The 21,984-nt window shown below is 38.7% G+C and overlaps 1 long non-coding RNA gene across 1 annotated transcript; it reads right to left on the bottom strand.

Annotated features, from left to right (window-relative positions):
* Window positions 1-747: 747 nt before the first annotated feature.
* Window positions 748-19,914, bottom strand: LOC138716860 (uncharacterized). The gene is made up of 3 exons (XR_011336755.1): window positions 19,742-19,914; window positions 6,661-6,772; window positions 748-789 (listed from the first exon to the last, which is right to left on the bottom strand). It is a non-coding gene; the product is annotated as an uncharacterized lncRNA (long non-coding RNA).
* Window positions 19,915-21,984: the final 2,070 nt, after the last annotated feature.

Genomic DNA, 21,984 nt, shown 5'->3' with positions numbered 1-21,984 from the left:
GCTTTGCTCCCTCCAGTATCTCCACTTTCACTGACAGTGTGTGACCTCAGTTCATGCAACAGTTTTGCTGGATGGGTTATGAAAATATTTTACTGCAGCAAATTATATATTTTCAGTCTAAACAAGCAAACAAATGAATAAAAAACTTTAATACTTAAAGGCTCAAAAAGGATGTCAGTCAGTCCCTACAAAGTGCAGTCATGGCCAATTTGCTGTACCAAGCAAAGTCTTGAAAAAAGTAGATATAAGCCACTCAGTATTACTGTACTGACCACTATCACTTGCTTTTGAAAGACTGTTTCACTAGATAACTGAAATGTCAGTGAAAGTGGGAAGATGAATGTTAGTTCTTGGGATCATCAGTGCTAAATGGTTTGTTGAATGCCATCCTATACACTTCTCAGAGGCACGGCAGGCATTCTGAGCCCCAATGTAATGAAATAGCACCTGTTTGCTATCCCTTGTTAAGCCTTGGTGAACCTTGAAGGCCTATATGGACAGACAGTTTTGTATGCGACTCTCCTTGCTAGTCCCATTCAAACTGATGAGGGGACCAACCCAGTTAAACATACCTTCAGAATAACCCAAACAATCATACTTCATTCTATAGAGAGTTCTTCTCTCCCCAAGGGACCATCAGCTCTTGTAGGACATAATTTCCTTTCTGCACCTATAGATAAGTTTCATTAGTTCTGGGGAACAAGGGCCCTCCTGAAGTTCGTACCCCTTCAAGTTACTTTGTAAACAATCCTGGAAGTAGTCAGATTTTTGACTTCAACACTGACTGCGCTGAATGTCAGTTTGAAAGAGAGTAACTCTACTTATTTAAACAGCAAGAAGAAAACTACCATGTCACAATGTGAAAATGATTTTGTGGAAAGAATGTCTTTAGGAGAAGGTTTATCTTTTTAGAACCCCAGGTGAATTAGCTGGAAAGAGTGGACAGTCTTCATCCAGTGTGATAAGAAGCAACAAAATCCAAGACTGATGGAATACAACTGCTGTTAGTCCAGCCTCATTATGTTAATCAGTTACACAAAAGAGGATGGTTAGTAGCTCTGGGTTATTGTCAGGGGAAGAGAGAACAGGAACAGTGAGAAAAAAAAAACATCATTAGGGATTGTGAAACAGCAAGGGAGCAGAGAAAAAGACTGTAATGAACTCCATAACTGGTGTTTCTGCTGAGACCATAATTCCTATAGTCAAAGTCGTTATGAATTCCTTTTCTAAGCTTGTCTTTAGAAGTTATTTTTTAGGCTTGTGTTGCACTAGGAAGTGGTTATTTTGTGGAAAATGTTTTTCCATTGATGTTCTTTCTGATGTATAATGGTTGTTAAGTGTCACCCACACAATTTCCAGGAGGACATTTTGTGCACTGCATGATGCATATCAAATTCTGGGGTAAAAGTATATGAATGATGGATTTTGCTGGTTGTATTGTAGGAGTACTAATTGCAATGGCCGTGAAGATGCCTTGGCAAATGTAACATTTGTTTTTGTATGTGCTGGATTACAGTAGGATTGCTGCTCCTAGTGAGTATGGCAGACTGGAATATTGCATGAAAGTTGGTGCTAAGAGATTTAGGAAAAAAATGTTTCAATCTTCTTTTGAAATAGACTTCTACTTCTTTGTACTTTTTTGAGTGTAGATTCTGGTAGGAGCAAACAGAGACAAAGGAGAATAATGATGACAGCACAATTTTTAACCCCTCTTCCACAAACCAAATGGTCAGTTTGGATTTCACTGAACAGACATACTTATTATCCACCCACAAAAACAAGATGCAGTCACACAGTTATGGAACATGCATAAATGTGTGTGGTAAACTGCCTGTGTATGTGCCTCCCAGACTGGATGCATCTGAACCAGGAGTCTGGTATTCTGAATGATAAGTGCACTCCTGTGAGAAAAAGACTGAGATAGCAATGTCTTTTATTTCTAAGCTTCTTAAAGAAGTACCATATTATTACAGAAGTTCTTCAAATCCAGTCCTCCACAGATAGATAAGGAAAAAAAAGGGGTGAGAGACAACAAAGCTAACTCAATAGAAATGTAGGAATGAAAAATACACTAGTATTTTAGTGTTTAGCTTCCATTGTCGGTGTTGGGAAGCATAGTGGAATAATACAAGCCTGATACCAGCAAAAAGATATTGTGAAGCTATATATTTCCAAAAGCAGTCTCATACTTTAAAATCCTGCCTTTCAAAGAAGGACGTGGATGAGTTAGAGCACGTCCAGAGGAGGGCTACAAAGATGATCAAAGAGCTGGAGCACCTCCTGTATGAGGACAGGCTGAGAGAGTTAGGATTGTTCAGCCTAAAGAAGGGGAGACTCCAGGGGAGACCTTATAGCAGCCTTCCAGTATTTAAAAGGTGCCTACAGAAAAGATGGGGAGGGGCTCCTTATCAGGGAGTGGAGTGATAGAATGAGGGGTAACAGTTTTAAGATGAAAGAATGTAGATTTAGTTTAGATACTAGAAAGAAATTCTTTTACTGTGAACTTGGTGAGGCTCTGGAACAGGTTGCCCAGAGAAGTTGTGGATGTCCCAGTCCTGGAGGTGTTCTAGACTAGATTCGATGAGGTTTTGAGCAACCTGATCTAGTGAAATCTATCCCTTCCCATCACAGGGGTGTTTGTAACTAGATAATCTTTAAGGCCCCTTCTGAGTTAAACCATTCTAAGATTTTCAGAAACGGGGGTTCATGGGTTGTTCCATTTTACATTGCCAATCTGGGTACAGTTCACTGTTTTCATTTAAATATTCCTGAAAACATCTCAGTTTATTCATCTGAAGTTAAAAAGTGCAATTCAGTTATTATTGTTACCTTATTTAAAGTATCTAATAAAACTGCAGTTATTCAAAACAGTGTAATATTTATCCAGCTATATGGACCAGTGATCTATTTGCTATTACTGTCCATTGATGATGGAGAATTTCTAGAAGGGCATGCAATGAAAAGAGAGAACATCATTAGCTAAAGGAAACATACACTCATGGTGCCTTCTTTGGGTATCTTAGTGTGACACTGCCTATCATAAAGCTGTTCCAGTTGCAATAAAGTTCTATCTTAAACCTGATTTTCTTTATCAACATGGAACAGAATCACAAATTATTGTTCTGAAAGTACTAAAACTAACTGAAAGTAGTCAAAGTAACTTCTGAGTTACTCAGATAGAATACACATAATACAAACCTTTTGGAAAGTGATACAAGGAAAGAAAATTAAAACCCAGCTTATATCTGCCTCTTATATATACTGGCATAAATGCTTACGTATATACACTCCCCACTCTCAGTTTGTTCTTAATAGAATTGCACAGCTCAAAATCTGATAACTGAGTATGACCTCTGTTGATGTCAGTCTTCTTAGATGATGATGTGATCTGAGGACTCACAACTTTGTATTGTAACAGATCTTGCGGTTCCATTCAGATTTAGATTCTTCAGATCCTCCTGCCTAGAAAGGATTCATTCATGAATAAATGAATGTCAAAGTAGTTTTAATCCTTCTACCGCCAAATTAATGGTTGTTCATATCTTGAAAATACATTAGTCTTTCAATACGATCTTTTGCTATCGTCTGTGTTGGCATTCTGATCAAATATGGTTACTTATAAATTGAGATGTCCTTGTGTTGCCTGTTAGTCTCCTTTTATAGACAGTGGGGAGTATTTGGCATTTCAGAGTGAGCCCTCTCATAAAAACATATGTGGGAAAAAAATGGTTAAACAAATAACACCCAAAGGTACCTTCATTTTCCTTTAACTGTACATTGACCTACAGCTGCAAGGCCATCTAGCTCAGGTGTAGATATTTAGAAGCAGAATTAAAGCCATAGGGTAAGACTATGTTGAAACTCTACATTTACATATATGTACATAGGAGTCCATGTGCTGAGATAGGTGTCTTGTTTCCCATAACAGGAACTGAAGACCTACAGCTCAACATGTCTGGTATCTCCTGTTCCAGAAGGGCACAGGTGTTTAACAAATCCTTTGTATTCATATGTGTACAGATACATCATGTACTTCAGAGTATCTCGAATAATGCTAGCTGTTTACATTTAAGCAACTGAATTGATCTCTGTATTAGATTCCTTCTTTGAATCTAAGGGAACCCTAACCATATAGCATATATACAGATCCCTACTTTTAGGTTCCTTAATCTGGAGTCCCCTCTCAGTTCTACCGATAGACACTAGGAAGGGTTAAAACCTCCCTCCCTTAGGTCCTGGTGATGAATAGATTCTGTGAACAACTGTGCCAGCTCTTAACTATATTGTAATCAGGTCATTAAGTTCTTTTCTGTTTGGCATACCAACACTCATATCTCAGCAAGTCCTTTGTCATGTTCAGAAATATATATATCATAAAAACACACCATTAGGTGAATACATTTTATATAATCATGTTCAATGCACAAAGGAATTATGCACAAGGCTTAGTATTATTTCTTGATTGCAATTTAACACAATGACAATCAACTGCTCTGGGAGGATAATGACTTTGGGGTTACTGAGGACATTTTCAACTTTGAGTAACACAGTAACACTGCACCTGCAAGTCATCTACCACATTTGAGGACTAGCCCCAGACTCATCTGTCCTAACTTTGGATTCACGACGGGGAAACATAAGCATGGACCTGAGCCAGTCTAAGCTTCTTCAGATCATACCTACACCTAGGGACTGTCTATTGCCATTTCTCGACTACTGGACACTAGTACTGTAGACTACGTTTAGTTGCTTAGCATAGGTAAGCGAAGTCTTGCCTTTAAAGTTTGAGTTCTCTGCATTTGGGATATATCCATATCTTTGGACTGCCTAACAACACAGGGTTGCTTGTATTGGGGCTACTACTGAGGCTGTTCATCATTACTGCAGTAAAATATTTAAGAACTAAGTTGCAAATTTTACACAGACTACATCCCATTAAAATGAACTAGGAGCTTGGCTTTGGGGGTACAAGGTAGCAGATTAATTCTGACTCTTGACTTGTCCAAGCATAAAAAATACCTGGTGCACTGGAAATGCATATTCTGGTTTTCAGGACATGGAAAAAAATAACTTGATATAACACCAAGAAATGGATGATCCTGCTGTACAATATTTACTAAGGTATTGAAACACTAATATTTCCTAGGAGATAAAGTATCAACTGTTTAAATCTGAGACATGTGCCCTGTGTAATTCCCTGGATATTTCTAAGATCAGTTAGTTCCCTGGAGTAGGACGTGAAGATACAGCTGCATTTGTTTTACTGGTTTTCTGTTCTCTGTTTTTTGATACTTTATAAAACAGTAGATTCGCCTAAATCACAGCTTTCCTGTGGAAAAAAAAAACTGCAAATAGTCTTATACTGTATTTAATCTGATAGTCATACATATTAAAATTATTTTAATCAGCGCTCATTTCTGATTGCTGCCTAAAAAAGAAAGAAAAATTTAAGTATAAAATCTAACAGGCACTTAACAATACCTCAGCTATATATATTCTTAGCTCTCATATTGGCTTACTTGGTGACTCAATTAAATTCATTATTTCTTGATTTTCAGAAGTGTTGAAAGCTATTGTTTCTATTGACTTCATCTTTATAAAGCAACAGCTTAATACCATGGAAACTTAAGCTACTAATATCTCCCTATCTCTGCTTCCCTTTTTTAAACTGGAGATATTTAGTATTTACTCAGCCTCCAAGGGTATTTGGAATACCCCTTAGTGATTGAGAGGCAATCAGACAGTTTGATTAATTCAATGCACAAGTCTATAAATAAAATAAATAACAATAGATTGTCAGATTTCTGACATGCAGAAATTCCTTCCGATATCAGCCTTTTTTAAAATTATGTCACTCCTAATAGTTCAGGAAAAAACGGTGAACACACAAACCCTAATAAAGCTCTGAGAGATCATAGAATATAATCAGTCCCTGATCTATAGATGCTGGATGTCTTAGAAACAGGCTTATAGCAGTTAATGGGGAAAATAGGAATGCTGATGTTTCCTCTGATAACCCCATTTCTTGGAAAAAAATTATTCCACTTCCAATTATTATTACATATTCACTAAGCATTAGCAAATACATATTCCTACTTTTTTAAAGCATCTAATGCAACTTTCTCTACCTTCAAAATTGTGACTATTGAGTTACCTTTTTCCATCCTTTCTTTATTTTATGTGCAAACCTATAATGCTACTAACATCCTCCTTTTGTACAAAGACACTTAGATTTTGCATTACAATGAAGAGTATCTTTGGTATTTTCTATTTTGCATGGTATCCTGGCGAAATATACAGACACAATGGCAACTCAGGGGAGATGATAGTTGTTATTCAGTGTGAGAATGTGGTTCAGTTGGCTTCTAGGAATTTCCATTAAGAACTCATGGGAATTTCCATCAAGCAGAGGATGCAGATAAAGAGAGAAGTGAACCTGAGAGACTAAATAGCATTTATTGCCCAAATTCCATGGGCTCAAAAGCATACTTAATGCATTTTGACTAGTATGAATGAATAGGTGCTGCTGACTGAGAATAGATAGTTTTCTTTATTTGAAGTTCACTTTATCTGACTGCAAATCTGGGAATGTAAAGCAACAGCGTAGAAAAAGAAAAACAAGAAACTTGAGAATTACAGTTTTAGGCATCTTTCTTTTACCTTCTCTGCCTGGGTGGATGACTCCAATCTTATCAGGCTAATAAGCAGGAAAAGAAAAATTTCTAGCATGTTGCATAACTTCTCTTCAAAAAGATGTTGGTGTAGTAGACAGCTGGAGGAGAGAGAAAGTGATCTGACAGCTAGTTTTGGTGGAAAAGAGAATAAAAACGTACAAATAAACATTTGATTTTCCATTAACTTCTCCGTTGTTGCAGAGTTTGTCTGAGTGTTTCTGCAGGAGAAATATAGTGAAGTTCTACTCCATAAAATTTATGGTCTTCACATGAATAGTGCAAATATGCTAATACATTTTTATTAATACATTAAAGCAAGAGAGAATGTGATGATAACTGTATCACAGCCATAAGCCAACTCCTTCAGACAAAACCACTATACAGTCTATCCTAGCCTCAGCAGAGCAACCACGGTGCATCGGTAAGCAGGAGAAATACAGGTCTGGGTTAAGAATGCTGGAAGTGAAGAAAAATTATTTACCTGGGGAGAACAGATCAAGAGCACTCAGATCCCAAGCTTCTACCTAACAAAACTGCTATTGGCTTGGGTAGTTCAGGATACAGACACATAGTCAAGAGACAGCATGTGGATTCCTGCAAGGTTCTGACTGTCTCCTGGCACAAGCTGTTGAAATCAGTGGAAAGATGTGAGTGATCTGCCTTCTCTGGTCATCAAGAACCCTCGAATTGTAGAGAAAATAACCCTCTTCAGTGAATGAACGTTAGACATTCATCCCTCCATTCACCTATCATTCCATCCACCCATCTCTCCATCTGCCTGTCCACACACCATCTGCTGTTAACCTCTCAACTGGCCGTGCTCAAGGCAGAACAGCCTTCCAGCATTTGCCATTCCCATCCACTTGCTGACAAAACAGCACCCTGGATGAAAAGCTCTCTTACAGAAAAATTAGCTTAGCCCTTACCGAGCCCTTGTGTTTACCTTGGGTGAGGTAATCAGCCACCTTTTATAACTGGCCAATATTTTAAAATATAAATATTTTATAGAATATATTCCTCATTTTTCTGAAGGTCAGCTAATAGCTAGTTATGGCAGATGTAAGCCATTAGAGAAACAGTACAAACTCCGTGACATTTGCTTAGATTCCATTTATTTGTTACTGTTAAATATTTGACAGACAAAGCCTCCATTAATTAACTAATTATGTATTTCACATCCTTCCTGGTTTTGTAACAATGGGAGATGTTATTAAGAAAAACTATGCCTGGAAATAGAAGCAGCTTGGAGAGGAAAAATCACGTTCTAAATATAAAAAGAGTACAATGAAATAATAAAAAGGAAGTTAAAGAAGCAAGGACACCATAAAGAACTCCTGGACAAGCTTGAGAAATGCGCCCACGTGAACTTCATGAGGTTCAACAAGGCTAAGTGCAATGTCCTGCACGTGGATTGGGGAAAACCACAGTATCAATACAGGCTGGGGGATGAAAGAGTGGAGAGAAGGACTACTACCTACATACTACCTACCCTGCCGAAAAGGACATGAGGTTACTGGTGGATGAAAAGCTGGACGTCAGCCAGCAATGTGAACCTGCAGTCCTGAAGGCTAATTGTATTCTGTGCATCAAAAGAAGTATGGCCAGCAGGTTGAGGGAGGTGATTCTGTCCCTCTAATCTAGAGCACAAGTCTTATGACGAGCAGTGCAGGAAACCGTGGCTCTTTAGTCTGGAGAAAAGGAGTCAGACAGGAAACCTTATCACTGTCTACAAGTTCTGGGGCCCTCACCACAAGAAGGATGTCAAGGCTCTGAAGCGAGTCCAGAGAAGAGCAACAAAGCTGGTGAGGGGGCTGGAGAACAGGCCTTATGAGGAGTGGCTGAGAGAGCTGGGGTTGTTTAGCCTGGAGAAGAGGAGGCTGAGGGGAGACCTCATTGCTTTCTATAACTACCTGAAAGGAGGTTGTAGAGAGGAGGGTGCTGGCCTCTTCTCCCAAGTGACAGGGGACAGGACAAGAGGAAATGGCCTCAAGCTCTGCCAGGGGAGGTTTAGTCTGAACATTAGGAAAAAATTCTTCACAGAAAGGGTCATTGGGAACTGGAACAGGCTGCCCAGGGAGGTGGTTGAGTCACCTTCCCTGGAGGTGTTTAAGGCATGGGTGGACGAGGTGCTGAGGGATATGGTTTAGTGTTTGATAGGAACGGTTGGACTCGATGATCCGGTGGGTCTCTTCCAACCTGGTTATTCTATGATTCTAAGTACTTCAACAAAAGTTCTAGATAGGTGGGTGTTGGTCTCTTCCCCCAAGTAAAAAGTGATGGGACAAGAGGAAGTGACTTCAAGTTGTGCCACAAGAGAGTTAGAATGGATATTATCAAAAGTTTCTTCACAGGAATGGTGAAGCATTGGAACATGCTGCCCAGGGTAGTTGTTGAGTCGCCATCCCTGGAGGTATTTGGGAGATGTATAGATGTGGTATGTAGGGACATGGTTTAGTGGTGAGCTTGGCAGTGTCACGTTAACTGTTGGATTTGATGATATTAAAGATTTTTTCCAAAATAAATGATTCTATAATTCTATGGTTTGATGATTCTATGATTCAATGATTCGATGATTCTATTCTGCTCTGCTAAGACTCCATCTGGAGTACTGTGTCCAGCTCTGGAGCCCTCAGCACAAGACATGGACCTGTTGGAATGGGTCCAGATGAGGGCCACAAAAATGATCAGAGGGATGAAACACCTCTTCTGGAAGTTGGAACAAGATGATCTTTAAGGTCCCTTTCAACCCAAACTATTTTCTGTGAGGAAAGGCTGAGAGATTTGAGGTTCTTCAGTCTGGAAAAGAGAGGCCTATGGGGAGACCTTATTGTGGCCTTTCAGTATTTAAAGGGGGCTTGTAAGAGACACAGGGGCAGACTTTTTAGTACGGCATGTTGTGATAGGAGAAGGGGTAATTGTTTTCCAATAATAGGGACTAGATTTAGACTACATATAGGAACAATTTTTCTTTTACAATGGTGGTGGTGAAACAGTGGCACAGGTTGCCCACAGAGGTGGTAGATGCTTCATCCCTGGAGACATTCAAGCTCAGGCTGGACTGGGTTCCAAGCAACCCGATACAGTTGAAGATGTCCCTTCTCATTATAGAGGGGTGGACTAGATGACCTTTAATGATGTCTTCTAACCCAAACTATTCCACAATTCTATGAAGCCCAGTTGTGCACATTTAGTATGATAGGCTTAATTGTGCCTGTCACTTGCTTCCAAATTATCAAGTGTATCATCAAGTGAGAAAATTTCCTGCTCAAATTAATGGATCCACAGATTAAAAAGATGAAATCTGGCTGGACGGGGGTCAGAATAAAAAAAATGTAATAATAAAACTTAAAAATTTTAGGTATTATTTATCTGATGAGGACCTGTCAGCTAAAGATCAATGCAGCTAAATATAGAAGAGTAAAATCAGAGTAAGAACTGTCATATACTTCAAGGAGCACAGGAATAGTGTGCTCTGTATACCTCAAACTTGAGGTATATGGCAGACAATAAATCTTTTCTCCATAGTTATTGTATCCCTAACATAAAGTTACAATTGGGTACTTTCAACCACAAAAATTATCCTTGTGACTCAGTAGGGTTCACAAAAACATGCACATCTCAGCAGTATGAGGAACAGTATGACTAAATCAACCTATTTCATAGCCAGCCAGTTCTTCAATACAAACATCTGTCTCCCTCCTTTTTATGATTAATTCCCCACCAAGACATCATTCTTGCAAAAACCCAGCTGTAAAGGTTTAGAAGAGCTTTTCATCTTTCCAGTAAAGAATTCAGTGTACTAGTTGAAGCAATTTTGTCACATGGAGAGTTTTGCATCATAAAAACCTACCCCTGTCATAAGATTGGTTGATATTTTCACCCATTTTATACAGACAAGGTATCCATCCATAAGCAAGCTTGGATATTGGCCAAAGGAAATTTAAATGATGCTTTCTTTTGAAAATTCAGAGTTGTCAAGTTAGGTTTTTGTATAGCATCCATTTGGAATATAGTGTTACTGTGTAGCCATGTAATACTGCATGGTTATTGCCAACAGCAGCCCACATCCCTTGCACTGAGTCTGCAGGGCCTCAGGACTGAAGCAAACCAGGCTTGTCCTCTCCAGACCTTTCTTGACCTGTCTGCAATCTCTACAACTTCATTTAATTTTAACAGCAGTTTCTTTGATCAGGTGTCTGTGGTTGATCTGCTTTACTTTTGTTATCTTTGTGTGGTATAACTGCAATTTTGCATAGATGGTACTAACAAGTAGCTATTCTGTGTGGATTGAGATATTTCTGTCCAACACAATGATGTGCTAGATGTGTTAGATGATATACAGAAATGGAGACCTGGCACAAAATAGCAGAGCCCCTCAGAAGTGGAAACATGGAATGGAGCATAGAGGAATGCAGGCATGGGATGATTAGGCATGTGGCACAGGGTGGCACTGCAGACTCCACACTATAAACAACTCAGGAAAGGTTAGTTAAAAAAAATGTCCTGGATCTGGGAAAATCAGGCTCTACTGACAATAAGGAGAATAATGAAATAGTATATAACATTCATTAGAAGGACCACATATAGCTAATTCAGATGTACTGTGAAGCTTCAGACTAAAGAAAAAAATTATGAAAGAACTCATTATCAAACACATAAAAATGTCCCTAACTGGCTGCTGCAGGGACAAAGAAGAAATCATCAATATGGCCATCATATTCCTTCTGGTGAAGGACTCTGACTGCTGTCAGCTGTTTGTAACATTCCCACCCACCAGCATGACATCACCAACCACAGGACCTAAGGAGCAAAGGAAGGGTGAGAGAAACACCAGGAAAAGGGGTAGAATCATACAATCATAGAATAACCAGGTTGGAAGAGACCCACTGGATCATCGAGTCCAACCATTCCTATCAAACACTAAACCATGCCCCTCAATGCCTCGTCCTCCCATGCCTTAAACTCCTCCAGGGAAGGTGAATCAATCACCTCCCTGGGCAGCCTGTTCCAGTGCCCAATCACCCTTTCTGTGAAGAATTTTTTCCTAATATCCAGCCTGAATCTCCCCTGGCGGAGCTTGAGGCCATTTCCTCTTGTCCTGTCCCCTGTCACTTGGGAGAAGAGGCCAGCACCCTCCTCTCTACAACCTCCTTTCAGGTAGTTATAGAGAGCAATGAGGTCTCCCCTCAGCCTCCTCTTCTCCAGGCTAAACAACCTCAGCCTTAGTAGAAACTAAGAAGTATATGTGTATCCATCGTAAACCAATTATTAGTCTGAATTATTTTCTGAAGAAATTAGAACTATGAAAGTATTTTTTCCAGGGATTACAAGTGCAAGTTTTATTTCCCAAGGGTCTGTTAGGATTTATCACAAAACTGGAACTGAAAGAATCCAAACACGCAAGTTCCATAATAAAGCCATTTGGAAGGGATTTTGTAAAGACACATTCATTGGACTTAAATGTCTAGGAGTCTTTCTTTAAATGCCCCTGGCAAATACTATTAGAAACATTACTACCGTTTCAAATTAGAGTGAAAACCTACAAAAAATGTCAAATATCAATAATAAGTTTTTCTCCACATATAATTTTACAAAAATTGTGGTCAGCTTTAAGAGACAGAGAGGAAAAAGCAATAATACTAGTGGCATCTACAGTACTTAGAAAGCTTAGGATCACTAGAGCAAGATATCATAGAATATTTTTAGTAGAGGAGGCATACAACAATGATATAAGCTAGCCAGTTGACTCTGTTCTCAGTTTACACCTACTCAGCACTGTAACACCCTTCAGAAAAAGACAGATGCAGAGGTGTGAAATGTGATGTGTCATATACATTGATGATCAGCAGCAGATTTGTCAAATACTCAGATAGTATCAGGGCACAGGGCTGAAAGGACCCTCTAGAAAGAGACAGTAAGGCAGAAATGAGAACTGGTATCTGGACAAAAGAAACACATAAAGCCCGCTATGTCACTGGTGAAAATCAATAGCAGTTTCTCTTTTAAAAAATTAACAACTTCTGCTTTAATTTACCTAAAATTGCAGAATCCATTGCTATCTCCTCCACCCCACTTTTTCCTTCTTCTAAGGTGCATTTGTATCTTAAACTATTAGCCTGTCATATGTGTGATTAGGTTTTGAAATCTGAAATTTAGCTCAGTTATTCTGCCATCTGTCAAGATCTGGTACCATCTGTCAAAATAATTCACTTGGATTCAATTTACTTGCAAACTGGTAGCAATGTGGAAGTCTCTCAGAAGTCATGGCATTCAATCATATTGTATATGTATAAATTCAGATGTGTCAAAGTTATTTACCTTATAGTCTAATGGTACTATCCATATCTGTCTCCTAATCTACCACTTTATACGGTAAAACTATCACAGGTTAAGTCTTAATTCAAAAATTTGACAGCTAGATTTTTTTTTGTTCCATGAGCTCCTACCTCATGCAAAGGCAGGACTGATCACACCTTGTGTTCCCCATTTTAAAATTCAATCATCCACTCTAATTCAGTGTTTTAAGTCCCTCCCACAGTACATCAATTCCAAAGAGTTCAATCCAATGATATAACGTGCCATATAGAGATGTCTTGTCTCTTTGCACTAACTGCTAAATCATGATTCTTCTCCAATCACATGATATGATATGGCTTTAGAGTGGGGATTTTCTTGGTTTTCATGATTATTCTAATTAACCAACTCAGTGAAAAGTCATGTAGTATCTTAAGATTGTTTAATATACCAGAGTATAAAATGGTTCAATAACTACAATATTAGCAAAATTCAAACTCAACAGTACAGATTCTAAACAGTAAGCTCAAATTGTGTTGAAAATAATAAGGAATGTGAGACTTCAAAACAAGATTGGCGATCATTCTAAACAGTTGATCACAAAAAAAATTTTGAGTTAAGATGTGTTCAAACCCCTAAAGAAACAGTCTTTTACAAGCTGGAGAAATAAAATAATCATTAAAGGAAAGCAGAAATGAAGGTGAAAAGATTTGCAAGAGGGAAGCAGAAAAAGAATTGAAACCAGGACTCTCTGATTCTGTTTTATACCTTATTCCACAGGTCAGCCTTCTTTAGTGCTGGTACTGCTGGGCTGCCTTATAATTTTTTGCTAGCCTGTGCCCTAGTCTTCTTCTTATTTGCCATCACATCTATTAATATTTGTTCTCTTGCCAAGCTTTTATCTTTTCTCATTGTAAAAATCTTTTAAAGTCATTATTCTTCTAACCTAATTTTCAAAACTGATTATGGCTTCATTTTCTCTGTCTGTATCTCATTATACATTCATATCATGTTTAGCATGTAAGATTATCATGTGATGAATCACCTCCCATTCAGTATTTATTTGAAAATTAAGTCATAAATCAAACATCTAGAGCTCTTTTATTATAAAAAACAATGGAATAGAGGCAAGTGTTCTTTATATCTTGTTAAGGCCAAACAAAGAAAGAAGTCCTAGTAGTGAGCCAAGTTGTGCTGAATCTGGCTTTGTTCATGATTATTGGTCTAGCACAGACCATTGAGCAAGGGAGGGGAAAACTAAGCTTCATATTAAAAATATCAATAGCTTCTTTTTTTTACCACCATCAGAGGTTTGGTTCATGGCTCCTGCATAACTGACCACCAAAATGTTCAGCTGAATTTTCCCAGGTCTCTCAACCAGTGCAGTTAGCAGTTTCTCAGATTTAAACAGTCATGTTGCAACCAGCACCTCGGTAAGGGATGACATTTAAGTCATGGATCTTTTCAGAGGTATAGAACAGATCAGAAGAACTTCACACAAAAATATTTAATTTCTTTTCGTTGGCTACAGAAAGAACTCAGATCAAGATCATATGTACCTGACTAAAGTTATGTGAAAGAGATTTTACTGTAGGTTTATAAACTAAACCAATTCTAAACTGTCATCAAATTATAAACAAAAATAAAACAGTATGGGAAACTATCTACTAAATGCACATTTGCCTTTTGTTTGATTACACACACTGAACAGTGAGGGGACTCATTTATTGCAGAAGTTGCAGTGGGACTGAGAGAAATCACTATTTTGGTTTTCAAGTTTTAATACTTGATTTTCTCAAGTCAAAGATATGTTATTCTTGAGAATGAAGGAATGCTCTCAGTTAAGAACAGCTAGGAAATGAATTTGGTTTTAAAAGGAAATATGAAACATTTGAACTCGTGCTCTAGCAGTAACTAGCAGAATAGCTACTTTATGTTTTTATTAAAAACTGTGGTACAATTATTAATGACCTAATAATGACTTACTGTTGACGGAGTAGGAGATTAGTTAAGAGTGATTTCAGTCCATGTGTTTTGCTGCTGCTTGATTTATGAGTGCCTCAGAGGAAGGCTTTCAAGCGTCTGTGGGAAATGATAAGTTGCTTTTGCATAGAAGGAAATTCTTAAGGCAAAGGAACCTTTATTTCATGTAAAATAGGCAATTTATTCTTCTGGGAGGCCACATAACAATACTCAGCTCAGCACTAATGATAATTAGTGTGGAAGATGAGTAGGCTGTGTTACTCCAGACCTTATGAATGGTGGTACAGCCTGGCAAGCTGACCTGTGTGCTAAAAATAACATACTTCTTTTCCTGGCTTTGCTGTTAATTTGTTGTGCTATCTCTAGGTCAGTCATCTCTGTCCCTTGCTTTTCCCTTTAACCTGCTGCTTTCTTGTCTGTCTAGATTCTCTTAAAATATATTCTTAATATGACAGCACAGCAGGATGTTTATCTTTTTGGCACTATCATATTCCAAACAGTAGTAGCAGTCCCTGCTCTTCCTGTGATGTACAAAAGTGCACTGCCTATACGTCACTTCTAAGTATGGACTAAGGTATTTGTGGAAGAATTGAGACTATTGTATGGTTTAAGAGATATGAGAATTCAAAGGCTTATGTTAGACCAGAGAAATTACTGTGGATTATACTTTTCTGTTTATAGTCATCAAAACATGTACTTTAAGACTGTCTTCTTTAATCATATTGTAGATAATTGTCACATTGAATACAAGCACAGTGACTCTTTTGCAGTCACTGACACCATTTTTTTAAAATACATTGGCATTTTCTTGTGAAAATCTGTCTAAAGTGCTGGTTATAACACCCCTTCTCATCTCTGTAGGGAGGAGCAGCAGGATTGTAGCCTAATGGACTGCAGAGCCAGAAAAGGAAAAACAGGGGAAATCACTGAATCACAGAATCACTAGGTTAGAAAAGACACACTGGATCATTGAGTCACATCAGACAGAGGAAATAAAAAAGATGAAAAATTCATCCGTAATTTAACTGGAATGACTTCATCACCATCATCCCAGGATGATTGCATGATCCTTCATCACACCCTGGCAGTTACTCAGGTTGCCTTTCCCTCTTGTAACCTAAGCTGTAAAATCGATGCTTTCCTTCTCACTCAGTTGTTTTCATCAATGAAGGTTCCCACTATTATGTGGATGCAAGAAGCACGTCTCACTTGGAGACCAAATTAACTCATGCCATGGGCTTACTTCACATGTAGTATTCACATTTTCAGTGCTTGGTTTGGGACAGGACCACTTACAGGAATGCTCTTGATATGAACATAATGGAAGAAACACTATTATCAGGTGCCTTATATCACCTAAAGCAGGTACTTCAGGGCTGGATTAACCAGAAAGTGTAGGATGAAATACTCTGGGCTCCTCAGCACTTCATGTGGAAGGGACACACATGTGGCTATTAAACCCTCTGCTGCATCGGCAGGTGATGGCTATAAGGTTAACCGTATAACGTGGTTTTTTTTTCAACAAGCCAGTATCTTCTTTACAACAGTATTTTAAGGCAGGTAGAAGACTAATTAAAGATAATCTAAAGTCATAAATACCTCACAATATTAACACTAACTCTAGTGTAACTCCTTTCATCTCCTATTTTGTACTATGTCATGCCCTTGTTCTACAACTACCTGTGACAGCTCAGTCTGTGAGGACAGACACACAGCAGTGATGTACCTTTGTCTGGTTATCACTGTGAACACATTTGTTTAAGGAAACTTGTTGGGAATTTTATCCTGATTTAATTCAGTTTTCATTATAATGGATTTCAGTGTTTGAACCTGAATGTTTTGTGGCTCTAATCATAGCTTTCTAGTAGCATGGTAGCTTCCAGCTCCTCCTGTTTGTTGCCCAAACTTCATGTGTTTGTATAAAGGCCCTTCAGCTGGGCTGTTGGTCACATTGCCTTCTTAGTGGAAGACCCTGTATTTCCTTTAAGGTGCTTTGGGAATGTTTCCTTCCTGGCACCTACTACCTCAGGAGCCTCTCACTTATCTCCACAGGACTTCAACAGTGCCATGTCATCCCCAGCACACCCCTGCGTAACAGGTGGAGGGCCCATACCAGAACCCCATCCCTCCAAGAACTGTGTGTTCTCCCACCACTTGTCGTAGCCTGATATTATCCCCCTCCCCTGTCACATCTAGTTTAAAGCCCTAGCAATGAGCCCTTACAAATTGTAATGACTTTTTTCTGGATAGAACCCTTAATCAAAGGGAAGACACGGGGCCAACAACTGGAAATGAGGGTCTATAGCTGTAGTCGGGATGGTAGTGTCTTACCCGGGCATGAGGGATGTGTGCACAGGTCAGTGGAGGACTACGGATTCCAAATTTAAATTCTTGTTCTACAGTTACTATTCCAGAACAGAGTTACTTCTACATGCAGGTTTTAAGTTCTGCCGTCATGTTTTTCCCCTGACCTCTAATGGTGCCTCTGTTTTTACTTTGTTATGCTTTTAAGACCACAATCTGACTGTGGCTGTGAATGAAACTATCTGAGAAAACATGGGGCCACTGCAAGGTGTGGTGTATCCAGAGCTGATTCAGGAACGGGTGGATATATCCATGAGAAAAAGATCACAAACTGGCCAAAAGTGGACCATGAGTGGTGTTAGAAATGTAGGAGAGGGAAGAAGGTGGTGTCTAAGCCCTGGAGCAGCTAGTCGAACTCACATTACTCACTCCTCACGGTTTGGAAATTGGGTGCTGCTACCACACAGCTGTCTTCTGATTGACACTTCCCGTGTTCCTCATAAGCTCTTTATCAGTGTAGAGCACAGGCCTAATTACACTCTCCTGAATACATGGTTTTACACTATGCCGTAATGTGCCAGGAAGACGTATCCTTAAATAACCCTTTTCACTTCTACAGACATTTGACAGCTACTAATGCACTAAATCCAGCACAGTGATGAGAAGGTTATTATTAGCCCTCTTGTGCAGAGAGGGTAAGATGAAATGCAAAAATCAAATTACCTTTCTCAAGTTACAGAGAACAAATGTGTCAGTGTTACTCTCACATCAAGGAGCTCTGGCTGAGGATTAGGAGGAATTTGGACATAGAGACCCAAGGTCTTTCAGCCCTCCAGCATCCCTGTCCTTGTATTAAAGGTATTTACAAGTTTGTACCAGTGGGTTAGTAAGAAAGTACAAACTTTGGGCTTTCAGTTGCCTCTGGCTGCTTCTTAGGAGGCAACAGGATGTTGGAGAATCTTTTCCAAGCTGTTCACTGCTCCTTCCTAACAATGCAATCACCATGGTCTTTCCAGAATTCCTGTTGATAAAAATAATTAGGCAATGAGCTATTATTCAAGAGTCTTACTTTGCAAAAATGGTCAAAAAAAGGCAGAGGAAGAGCTGATAATCTTTCAGCAGATGAATTTTTTTACCTTTCTGGCAGGCTAAATATTACTGTGGTGACAAGCAGGACTTTGTGGAGAATGGGAATTTATGTGCTTCACACATTTCCAAATAAAATATTTGAAATCTCAGTGATGGCCTAGTATTTACCTCCAAAAGAAAGCAATTAACAAAGAGGATTTTTCAGCCACAGTTCAACTGTTGCAGCACTAACGGGCAGAACAACAAACCTTTCCCTCTACTATTTTTTTCAGAATGTACATACAATTGTGCCTGGAGTTACAGGTGAGAGGAACACCTGTGCCTGCAGCTGCCCTGTTGGTTAAGAAAATGCTAAGGAAAAGCAGGGTAGAGTATCAATCTGACACCTTTTACCAGCTGTGTGTTCTTTAGAAACCATATTATGTCCAGATATTAAAGTTACCTGAGAAAAGGCTTGAATCTGGGATTTCCATTTCAGAGGTAGTAGGCACTACTATCTCTGTGTTCTGAAATGAAAACGAATCACCATTGCACATGAAGAGTGAGCCTTCCTCAGTAAGACTGATAGGATCCCAGTGTAGTGCTTCCTCTCAATTTGCTGACATTTATAAGGAAATATAACATTTATGTTATAATGTGTGTAAAGACAAGCACTGAAAGAAGCCAGTCTTGTTCTTCATAAGGCTCCAAGTTTTTGCTTAAAGCTAAGTTATAGGATTTATATCCATCTTAATACAGTTGCTGGGAAGTTGAATTGCCATTTTTGGTGAAAAAGGAACTGAACTGTAGGCTGTTTTTAGCCCCACATATAAGGTAGTGCCTCCAGCATCTACACTAATATCAGAGTGAAAAAAACATTTTAGTTAGAATACAAAGGAAGAAATTGGTTTCTTTAGTACAGTGAGAAGGCAAGATGAGAAGTGTAATGGAACAGAAATATTTGGTAAATGAAACACAAAAATAATTTTTGTGCTTTAATATCAGCTATTTAGTGCTTTGCTGCAGTGATCATTTTACGCAAAAGGCTGTAATTTAATGTACTAATGCACCACAAAGTCACAAAGGGGTTCCTATTTCCAGAGTCTATTGTTATAATGAATGACATCTATTTTAGTAAAGAAATGGTATCTTTGAATGAAGCTTGTTATAGGTATTTTTATCTTGACTTTACTGACAGATTGAGACATAAGGATTTGTAGAAAAAAAACTGTTTCAAATGCTTAGAGCTTTACTCCAAAACAAGAGAAAAATACTGCCTCTGAAGATGATTTGATGTGGTGTCTGAGGCAAGCTGATATAGATGCTTCAGCACTTGCACACCATAAGGACCACCATCTGCATCCAATCGTAAATATAAATAAGTAGGAGTTTCTTCTAATCAGCTCTTTTTTGTTAACCTTTATAGATGTTACAAGCAGGAAGTGTCTAAGCCTGTTGGATGGTTGCAATTTCTTTCTTCTGTTATCTCGTCTGTGCTTGGAGATTTACAGTTCCATAAGAACCAAGAGTTCCTCCTGCCTTAGGAAACCCATGGATGTCTCCTAGTGTATTCTAGTTCAGACAGCAGGAGGCTGAGTGAAAGGGCAGTCAGGGTAAATACTTCCAAGGCTTATCCTTCCTGCAAAAATCTCCTTCTACTGCAAGAGAAGAGTAAAACTGCCAAAAGTCTGATTTCAGGTTCTCTCAGCTTGATGCAGCAGCTACTAAAGCAAGGAGCCAGACATGGTTTGGTTGCAAAGGCAGCTCTTCACCTCATCAGTGTACTGCTGACAGGCAATGAGATGCCAGAGACAGGGTCAGCTGCAAATAATAGCAACTGGTGTGAAGCAGGGGGGAATTTTCATTTGTTTTTGAGGACAGAAACAATTATTCCAAGGCAGAGGATCCCATTGCTTCCAGAAATGTTATCATAATGCTTTATTATCAGATATTTTCCTTCTAAAACCTAAGTACCCTATTTCAGTTAGAGCTTAGGAGGGAAAACTTTTTTTTTAATTCTTATTCCAATTTGACTGTTATTCCAATTTCTATTTGACAGTATTTCTTAACAGACAAAGCCTGTCTGTCACAATGGTTTTGCAAGGAAACAGGTAATAACCAATTTCTGGCACTCAAATACAAGCTTTCTTTCAGCTTAACTTCAGAAAAATGAAATACAGAGAAGTAGAGGCTTATAGGTCAGCAAACAGGAATACTGTTTATTTACAATTTCCAAGGGCTCTTTGAGTAAAAGATCAGCACAAGGATTGGTCTCTGGGAAATGTTTCTGTCAACGCTCAAGTCTGAATATCTTCAAAGGATAGCATTTTGTGATTTCTCATATGCAGCCAACTGTAAAGTTTTCATTTCCATGTTATTTTTTTATCAATTCCTTAATTAAAAGTTATCAGAAGACTGCTAAACATGTTGTTGTCTCATATTAGAAACCCATATGCAAATTTAGCATAGAAAAGCAATTCCATTCCTTCAGTAAGCAATAGTTGTCTTGCAATTTCAGACTTGGAAGCTTTAGAGTCATTGTAGGTTTCCACAGCAATACAAAACAACCTCCTTATGGAAGCTAAGGCCGTTGGACCAAACAAGCCAGATTCTAATATCAAGATGCTTCTGGTGCTGAATTTTTATGAAAATTATCTGGAAATACACACAAGGCATATCATCCCACACAGATAGCTAGTACTTTAAGTTGAATGTACCTTGTGATCTGCCTTTTATCCGCATGCTAAGCCATGTCACTGGAGTCTGGTGATACTTTAAAGCAGGTATAATAGCAGTTGACATGTAGAAAGGATATAGGATAAGGTTCCCTACTGTTTCTTTTCAGCTGGCATGTGCCTTATTTGCAGTGGAGATAAAGCCAAAGTCCTTTCAATGGCATCTGGCACTTTCTCCATCTTCCTAGAAGAACAGACAAGAAAATATTCATAAATGTACCAAAGTTTCAGCACCCAAGAGATCCTTTTGCTGTGCCTTGAGAAGCTCTACCAACACAGGGAAGTGAACTTGTTAATATGAGGATATACCATCATACATAGATAGTGGCTTAGTTTAGCAGTGTCCCTGCACTGTCTGCAAATAATTTAGAAAAGCATCGCAGTATTTTGTATATTTGAGGATGCATCACTGCATTGCACCCCTATCTAAACTCAGGAATTTGAAGAAACAATCATAGAAAAGCTCTCTTGCAGGAATGCAGCATGACTAGCCATGGTCCTTTGCTATGTTACTGACATAAGCTTTGTTGTTGGAAAAATAGGGCTGTAGGGAAACCTCCCTGTCTACTGCACCTCAGTAAGAAGCATGTCCTGATAAATCAGTGCAGAATTGTCCTATCCATCCTTGTATAGTGCCAAAGCCCATCAACATATTTAAATAAGAACCTTATGAATCTGCAAGCTCTTCTTGTTTTTATATCACAGCTTGTACTGGACCCTGAACAGAGCACTTTTTGATGAAGTGATGTTGCTTATAGCAGGTCTACTATTACAGCTGGTGCAGGTGGCCAGTGATACTCTGGTTAGAATTTTGAGACCCACGCTGCATTCAGCAGACTAATTTCACCTCAAGGGAAGATTCATCACAACAACAACAACAAAAATTTCTAGATTAATTAATTTAAAGCTTTTCTTTTTAATGGAGA

Source organism: Phaenicophaeus curvirostris, chromosome 1 (genome assembly GCF_032191515.1).
Source record: "Phaenicophaeus curvirostris isolate KB17595 chromosome 1, BPBGC_Pcur_1.0, whole genome shotgun sequence".
NCBI classification, from domain to species: Eukaryota; Metazoa; Chordata; class Aves; order Cuculiformes; family Cuculidae; genus Phaenicophaeus; species Phaenicophaeus curvirostris.
This window is presented reverse-complemented; position numbering and strand designations above follow the sequence as displayed.